At 35.7% G+C, this 9238-nt stretch overlaps 1 non-coding gene across 1 annotated transcript; it reads right to left on the bottom strand.

Annotated features, from left to right (window-relative positions):
- Positions 1-885: 885 nt before the first annotated feature.
- Positions 886-958, bottom strand: Trnav-aac. Its single transcript has one exon. It is a non-coding gene; the product is annotated as a tRNA-Val (tRNA).
- Between the last annotated feature and the right edge of the window lie 8280 nt (positions 959-9238).

The raw sequence follows: 9238 nt of genomic DNA, 5'->3' as shown, positions 1-9238 counted from the left end.
TTCTACTTACAATTTTAAATTGTTTATTTATGTCTTAAAAAAATATTTTGTTAATACATAACTATAAATAAATAAATAGTTCGATTTGCTTAACTGTTCCATAGACTTATATAGTAAGGCACTTGTTCAGTCTTCCAGTTGCGGCTTTGGTATCACGATAGGTAGTACATCACTATTGCTCGTTACGCTTAATTTTAGTTTGTTCGACTTAATGAGCATGTGGGTATGTTTTATTGCTCCCCAAAAGGCCAAATAAAAAAGGAGCTGTCGTTACACCACGGAAACGCTGTGATACCATATCTCTTTTATTTCGCGGTCGATGTTTAAGCAAATTAAATTCGTACATTTAAACAAATTTTATGTTCATTTACCTAACCATTCTGTCATAAATTCTGAAATTAAAATACTAACGTCCAATTTAGAAAAAAAAAAAAAAATGAAAGTTCGTGTCATTCGTCGAAAGAATTAATTGAAATTAATTAAAGAAATGTGTGACATTGCTTAACACTTTAAGCGCCGGGCCCGCCTAAATGCGTTTTTTATGTTCGTGCAGAAAAAAAGAATTATATCTCTTGAACAGCAAGTCGAATATCTATATCATTAAAAGTCGTCGCTGTGCCTGTGATAAGCACTATATAAAATTTTCGAATAGAAATTTTCTGTTTTACAAGATTTACTTTATTTTATTTTGCAAAAATGCTATTCTTAAGATACTTTTTCTTTTAGACAATAACTACAGGTACAAAGTAAAACAGTAATTTAAACTTAAATTCGACGTACCGGTATTAAATGTAGCATTCCATCAGCACGATTCCACTTTAAATTGGTAATCTAACTTCGATTGCCGTTCGTGAATATAAAATTCGAGGAAAAAACGTATAAAAATGTTTCCGCCCGGGATCGAACCGGGGACCTTCCGCGTGTTAGGCGGATGTGATAACCACTACACCACAGAAACTTGTTGTTCAGCCTCAGAGAGCAGTTGCAAATTTCTGTTTGCACGGTCTCACTTTATCAGCAATTATTATTTCATCTCTTTTCCTTTCCTTTCGTTGTGTTACGAAATCTGACGAGTTTCAGTGGAAGAATTGGAAGCAAAAGCACAACGGTTAAAATGGAAGAAACCTTTTTTCGGTATTACTAAACTTGTTATAAAAAAATAAATAACAATTTGCTACGTTTTTCAAATGAAATACAACGAAGTTGCTCGAGTGATATTTTTTCTTATAATCCTCTAATTTTGCTGGGTAAAAGTATCCGCTGAACGTTTTCAAAAAAAGAGAAAACAATATGAAAAAGAAGAAATAAGAGGACATGAATAATTTTCGTGCAAAAACATTTAACTGCAGAATAATATTTATATTTGCACATACGAGACTTGATAAAACAAATGGCCGGATTAACGTTATGAAAGTTTATCACTAAAAAAAGTATTCTAAATTAAAACGGTCCCTTTTAAAATACTCGCCTGTAATAGCTATACATCGTTGCCAACGGCTTTTACATTTCTGAAAACACTCTTTGCAAGCACTTTTAGAAATTGCTCTCAGATCAGCCTCCGAATTTTCCTTTGTCTCTAGAATCGTGTGAAAAGTACGCTCTTTTAATGAACTCTTCAGTTTCAAAAGCAGAAAATAAACGACACAAAGCCAAGTGAAATGAGTACGGTAGGTGAGAAATAAGGCTGACTGCGTTTGAAAAATCGAATTACAAAAATTACGACTTTTCAATGCAAACTCAACGTCGTTTAAATCGCATGGTAATCGTATCATACTGTGCGATTCATTTTTTCCGACTGGACCGCAGAATTGATTCAAAGCCATCGGGTAACTATCGCGATGGTATTCGCAATCTGCCAGAAAAATAACAAAAGGTTATCAACGATAATGGAAGTTATTTTGACGATAGATCTGTTCTCATTCTTTTTAAATAAAACTTTGATCGTAGAAAAATCGGAAAGAATTCATTTTCACACCTTTAATACGTTCAAATTTCTATTTTCCAAAACTGTTCCAAAATTCCATATTTTTGAAACGTACCAAACTGACTGTCTCCTGCTAAAAATTGAAACTCTACTTCACCGAGATCCATTTTAGAAACCAAATTACGAAAATCACTGTAAATCTCGAAAACAATGACTTTTCAGTACAAACTCAACACTTATAAACCTCATATTTTTCACGAACACTGAGCCAAAATTTAATTTTCTAAAATTGTATCATCGATTGTACTGTCGACACGTGTTAACCAAACGCGAAGAGAAACAAAGCTGACCGCTTCTCGCTAAAAATTCAAGCTCTACTTCAACGAGATCCACTTTAAAAATCGATTGGCAAAAACTACTGCTACATAAATCTCGAAAGCAGTGACTTTTCGATACAAACTCAACCCCACTTAACTCGCCAATGATAAACACGTCATATTGTATCGTTAAGTCTTCTCTTTCATTTGTTATACAGACACGGTCCACGCAATCCTTCGAGCAAAAATTTCATTTTCCAAAGTTGTCTTAGGTCAGCCCAGAAATTCAAGCGAAAACTATGTTAATGAAAATCCAAGAAAAATTCTACAGCGACGACATTAATGGCCTTACCAAAGAAATAGGAAAAAGTTGTGGAGTCAGAAGGCGCTCGCGTTTTTTAAAAATCAAATTTAAAGGTTCCTTGGAAATATCGATCTGAATTATAAAATTCGACACGATTCAATACATGAGGAGATACAAAATCTACTTTTCTTGGCTTTTGTACAAAAATTTTATAGCATTAGATCATTCCGTAAGTTCCATAAAGCGAAAAATACTCTGATGAAAATCCAAGAAAAATTCTACAGCGACGACATAATGGTCTTAAACAAAAGGAAAAATCTGTGGAACGAGAAGGTGCTTACATTTTCTTTTTAACAAATTTAAAGGTTCATTGGAAATATTGACCTGAATTCTAAAATTTGGGATGACCTGGCACACTACAGAGTATTCATTAAAATTCATTTTAACCTCGTGTGTCGACTACGAAATTAATATTAACAATTCGTACAGAAAAATGAAGACCTCGAGCTATCCACTGACGGCAAGCATTCGCCTGTTCCCATCGGTACACAATTCTCATAAGTAACCAACGTTTCACGTTTTGAAAAATCAAATTTAAAGGTCCGTTGCAAATATCGATCTAAACGACAAAATTCTATACGAAACTCACGGGATGACTTAACACCATCGACGATACGCGAAACGTGTTAACCAAATGCGAAAAAGGCCAGTGATCAAGGCCTGCCGGAGCGTGTGGCGATTAATTAAAAGCCGCGTTGGAAGGAAGTCGCGTGTCATTCGACGCACAGCAGCATCGTAAATCGAAGATCCACCCGCCGGCCGACCAATCAGCGTCGCGCACCAAATCACCAGGCTACAAGCTGGCGGACCAGCACCGCGTCCTGTTCCTCTGATCCTCTCACGAGCCTTCTATTGTCCTTGACGAGCCTCCACTCCCACGCGTTCCCCTTTGCTTTCGTCCCGAAAACCTGGCGTATCCTGTCCCCTCCCCACCCTAGGCAACCTTCTACGGGAGCCATCGCGATCCTTGGCCACGGGGGAAGGATCCTAACAGCGGAAGGACGAAAATCCGCGACGTCTCTGGTCTCCTGGTAAATATTGGCTCGTGCTCGAACGACTTGCTCGACTTTGTCCCAACTGTATGCTGGACGGATGATGGGCTTTCCCATGAGGATTATCCTCGTGGACGGAAAGTACTCCGACAGTGTGGGTGGAGAGTTTTTGTCGGTATAAAGTGGTTAATCGGAGGGTTCAGTGGAGGAACAATAAGGTGTAATTGGGGATTTGTGTTATTCTTCTTCTCGTTGTTGGGTTCACCAGTCTCTTCTTGTATCTCGATCCTCTTGTAATTCTATCGGGAGACGTGAAGAGCTTGCGACAAATGACAGGTACGAATGTATTAATTTTTGGAAGATTATTAGGTCTGCGCAGATGTTTCCATCGCTTACAAATCGATGACACTAAAAGGCATTGTATGCCTCTTTTCTTATTCAAATTTTCACAGCTGGTATTCGTACTGAATACAATATTAGTATTCTTATGACAATAAAAAGTAAATACACATTCTCCAAAAAAATACGATTGGAACTTTTGCATAGGAAATTAATCAAATTTTGTTAGAAGTAGTCTTGGAATTTTCTGGACGAATTGTTTATAGAATTGTTACGTATAAAGTAAGAATAATGATATGTAACTGTTCGTTATTTTTTTTTTGTAAAATAGAATGCAATTTTAAGAGATTTGATGACTGAGGTATGCACGAATTTTTTGGTTAATGTTTCTGTGAATAATTATATCAGAATTGTTTAGTGTTAAAGGGTAAAATGAAATTTCGAGAGATTCTCTCTTCTCTTCCTACAGAAGAAAATGGAATTTAGCGTTTCGGATATTTTGTAGAAAGTATCCGTTAAAATTGTTTAGTTCACCGAATGCTTGAGGACGTTGTCACGAATCCTGTCATTTCTGAGAAACCAGCTTTTCTTTATACGAACAAAGTGTTCGGACCGTTCTCGAACCTATCGATTCCAAACGAGAAAAGGTACCAAATCTCCTTGAGTCACTCTCTTCAAACACTCTCAGCAAAGAAACCAAACCAGTACTAGCGCTAATAAGTAAGATCCACTTTGGGACCCAGCACGCTAATAAACGAGGCGTCCAAATATCAAGCGATTTCGAGTTTTCGAACTACGTCATCGACCAAAGTTCCATCGTTGCAACCACGAATTCTTTCTCTGTGATTCTTTGAATTCGAGGTACATCGAAATATCAAGTACATCGAGGAACGTTCAATGAATTTCTGAACCTATTGTTATTTTACAATTCAAAATTCCAATGAAAGCCTCCACTCTGAACAATTTTCAATTGACAATTGTTCACTAAATATTCACATAGAAAGTTAAACTCACCTTGATTCCTTTGGGCATATCTTCAATCGCGAACAAATTTTGCAATAATCTTAATTTTTTCGGGATTTCTTTCTAACCGCTGTAAATAATCCTTAATGTACTCCTTGTCTTGCGTGTTATTCTGTTATTTTTCTGTTTTCTCATTTTATTCTATTTTTCTTTTTCTTTTCCTCTTTCATTTTCTTCTTTATTTTGTACTGTACATTATTCTACTGCTCCGTGTGAATTTCAAGTAATTTGCTATATATTATAAACGGTAAAACTACGGCAACAAAAACTAAAACCCACTCATACAGTATTGCCTAAAGCGTTGCCAATTATGTACTTGCAATTTGCAAATGTGAATGTTTCATAAAAAGAATAATCAGAATTCAGTGCAACTAGGCTTTCATCTGAAAACGAATCGTTAAAATGCAAAACCGTCTATTCTTTGCTTGGCTCTATTAACCTCTTAACCTATAACAACGTGTCGGCCAGAGATTCTGGTGAAAATGTGAGAAAAGTAGTTATATTAGTAAGAAAACTTCACTGTAACCCTAACATTCGTTTAATTCGTAAAACTGAAGATTACTAAACGTAATGAATCTGTAACAGATCAGCTTTAGTTACCCGATACAGTACTAAAATATTAAATGGCTGACGCTTAGATGCAAAGTCAGAAAAGAAATCATAGTTCAAGGGGTTAATTCGATCACCCACTGTAGGCTGCTTTTTACACCGTTGTTTCTGAGGAGTAAAACTCTTACGGTAAAATTCAGCCCTGAAAGCAATACTTTCCAAGAAACAATCACAGCTAATTCAACGTCGAACAATTACCTCGAGAAGCTACACCTATCATACTCGACAGAGCTCGAATTCAGACGCGTCCCAGAGCGGCCAGATTCCGTCGACGTCGAAACGACAGGATTCCAGGCCGACTGACAGCGTTGAATCTCGAAATCAATTTCCAAATGGACGTCGGAGGATCCAACGTCTTCGAATCCCGTGGATCGGAGGCCTTCGTGGCATCCTGCGATTCCGCTCGCGAGTCGCCGCTCGAATTTGTCGAGCGGAAATACCGCCTTTTATTCCCCCTACTCTCGCTCGCTCGCTCACTCTCTCTCTCTCTCTGCCTCTCTGTTCGTTACTTGGAACCGTTCCAGAAGTGATTTGCATCTAACGAAGCCACTTTGTTCTCGCGCGACGTGGCCTTTCTTCGCGGTCCACGTAAATATCGAATGGAATGGGTTTATGTATAAAGATTAAAGCTTGTCGTTGTTCCTCGTTGTGTTATCATAATTGCACATTTTTCATGTGTGTTTTGTCGAGGAATTTCTTTCTTATTTGTTACTGCAACCTTTTCGAATGGAATTGATTTGTTTATTTTACAGTTTAACCCTTTCGCTGGTATTTTGGAAGAGAAGCTAATGTCATCTAGCACGAATTTCTTAAATAAACACTCATCGAGGAAAATAAAAAAGTCTTAATAAACATGGGTTTAGAAATTCATTTCGTAGCTGCGAGACGTTTTTGTCACTAATTGCAAATCAGTCACTTCGTTGGGTGAATTGAAACAGCGTATCGACGATTCCTGCTAAGTGATAAAACATTTGCCGTGGATCTTTTGTACTGAAACGAAGGGGGGACATGTCGAACATAATGCTGTAAAAGTAGTGTCTTAGAATTAGTGATAAAAGCGTCTTGTAACCCCCAAACTAATGGTTTTTAGACCCATTAAGTCTTCTTGTTTATTTTGACGAGCACGACAACTTTTATAAACACCCTTTATATTGGTAATTGGATTATTAGGAGAAATGAGTATGTGTCTGTGGAATAGTAACAGAAAAAATGATCAACATACTGAGACAGATTAATGTAAAAAAATCTTCAAAATGCAATTAAAAAACAGATAAGAAAAAACACTAATGGAGAACAGGTAAATTGGTTGCAAATATGTTGGATGAGGTTTCTCCAAAGGTGCACCATACACTATTTTATATAAAACATCGATGAAGGACAAAGAATTTAAAACTATAAATTTATTACCTACACGTCCTGGAAGACCGGTAAAATTTCAAAAAATCGCCCCGGCGCCATTGTACCAAGATGCCAGGCCTATTACTTATGAAAAATATAAAGACATCAAGCAGTTATTACCTTATATACCTCCGGTGCATCATGCATATTTCAAAACACTGCCTGCCACATGCAGAGCATAAGTAAATAATATCAATATCTTGTAATTTTAACAATGTAATTAGCGTTTAAAATTTAAAATACTACTTCTATTTTATATCGTGTCATTATTTGTAAACAAAATTGGATTAATATGAAGTATATTTTAAGTGATATTTGATTTTTCAAAATTGAAATTAAACGATTTTTACAATTGTCTAATTTTGAAAGTGGTGTAAGTCCATTTGCAGCCCGTAAGTATACATCATTTTAGTAAAATACGCCTAAAAGAACTTTATATAACCAAATTACATATTGATAAAACAGTAGAAACATTGCCAGACTTCATATAATTTGCCTTAATTTTTTAATTAACAGATATGTTAACCTTTCATTTTCTTGAAACAAGAGAAAATGGACTTACACCACTTTCAAAATAAACGGTCCATATATAGAAATAACATAGTCACCATTTGTTTAATATGGGTCCCGCTGATACGTGTTTTTTTCTCAGCGTCTTGTCCATGTTCTTGTTTGATTGATTGCGTAGCGACTTGCCTTCCTCGCGTATCAAAATAAAGACGATTCATAATTAAAATAATATCTTTTGATTTATTACCATAATTCTAATAGTAATAAAGTGAACTAATAGCGAAAAATGTGTAGGAAGAAATACAACGTTTGCAGCCTCGCTTGAGCAACATTTTCTTTCTACCTTGTTGTTGATTTAAATTCGTCGCAAAAATTCTTTCGGTTCCTTGCTGAAGCTTTTTAAAGAAAAATTGACTTACATACTTTAAAGTTTAATCCCTTCTACTATCACCCCTTCCAATATTTCGTAAATAAAGTGTTGAAATATATTGGTAACACAGTGAACTAACAGCCAAAAAATGTGCAAGAAGATATAATTCTCTTTGTAATGTCACTTGAGCAACGTTCAGTGGAAAATCTTGTTAAATCGTAAGAATTTGACATCACACTGGGAGAAGTTAAGTTTAAAGTTTCCACGACTGCATGAATATTATCTGAGAGTGTCTACTTAATGACATGCTTAACCCTTTCATGACCAGTGGGACACACGTCCCACTTGGGCACTCGAATAATCAGCACTGTAGATCGGCAGAGATAAATAACGAATTTTGAAAATGCTTTTAAAAATAATAATATGCACACGAAAGGGTTAAGCAACTTTATTCTCGTCTCTTCAATTGTACCGTACAAAATGTACACTCGTCCTGTTCGATGTGTTCCTTCTTTTGTGAAGGAGAATGGTTAAAGAGCTTTTCATAAGAAATTAATTTTATTGCAAAGAGGTAAATGTTGGAAGTTTGAATGGATTTGTGCGTGAATCTTTGAACACGCTACTGTGCTTTCCTTAATGAGGGTTCTTTGATGTCACATGTTTTATCATTAATTGCAGCGAATTTCTTAGCCTGATGTTGGACATTTCAGAATGCAATTTGTACATTTACTTTACGTTCCAGAAAATATCCTTGCGTTCGACGTACTTCGCGGAAAATTTATAACCAACTGTGAAAATCCCTTTCGTAAACTTCGAACTTAAACAAGTGTTCATGTTGCTCGTGTGCATTTTACAATATTTTTACTTCGTTTACCCCTTTCACCTTTGAAATACATTCTAACTTTGTAAAGGAGAAGATTCAACGAGAACGATTTTGTTTCATAAATTGCAATAACTTTGCATTTATCTATTTACGATACTCGCGTACACATAATTTTACGATACTTTCACTCTCGTTGTCTCTTTCACATTTGAAGAAATTTCGAAATTTGTAAAGAAGAAGATTGAACTGAATTTGAAATTTTGTTCCATAAATTCCAATAACTTTGCATTTATCTATTTATGATACTCGTGTACACATAATTTTACGATACTTTCACTCTCGTTGTCTCTTTCACATTTGAAGAAATTTCGAAATTTGTAAAAAAGAAGATTGAACTGAATTTGTAATTTTGTTCCATAAATTCCAATAACTTTGCATTTATCTATTTACGATACTCGCGTACACATAATTTTACGATATTTTCACTTCGTCTATCTTTTCCACCTTTCGAAAAGATTCCGAATTTGTAAAAAGGAAGAAGATGGAGCGAGAAAAATTTTCTCCCGTAA

This window comes from Habropoda laboriosa, unplaced genomic scaffold, assembly GCF_001263275.1.
Source record: "Habropoda laboriosa isolate 0110345459 unplaced genomic scaffold, ASM126327v1 scaffold97, whole genome shotgun sequence".
Taxonomy (NCBI): Eukaryota; Metazoa; Arthropoda; class Insecta; order Hymenoptera; family Apidae; genus Habropoda; species Habropoda laboriosa.
This window is presented reverse-complemented; position numbering and strand designations above follow the sequence as displayed.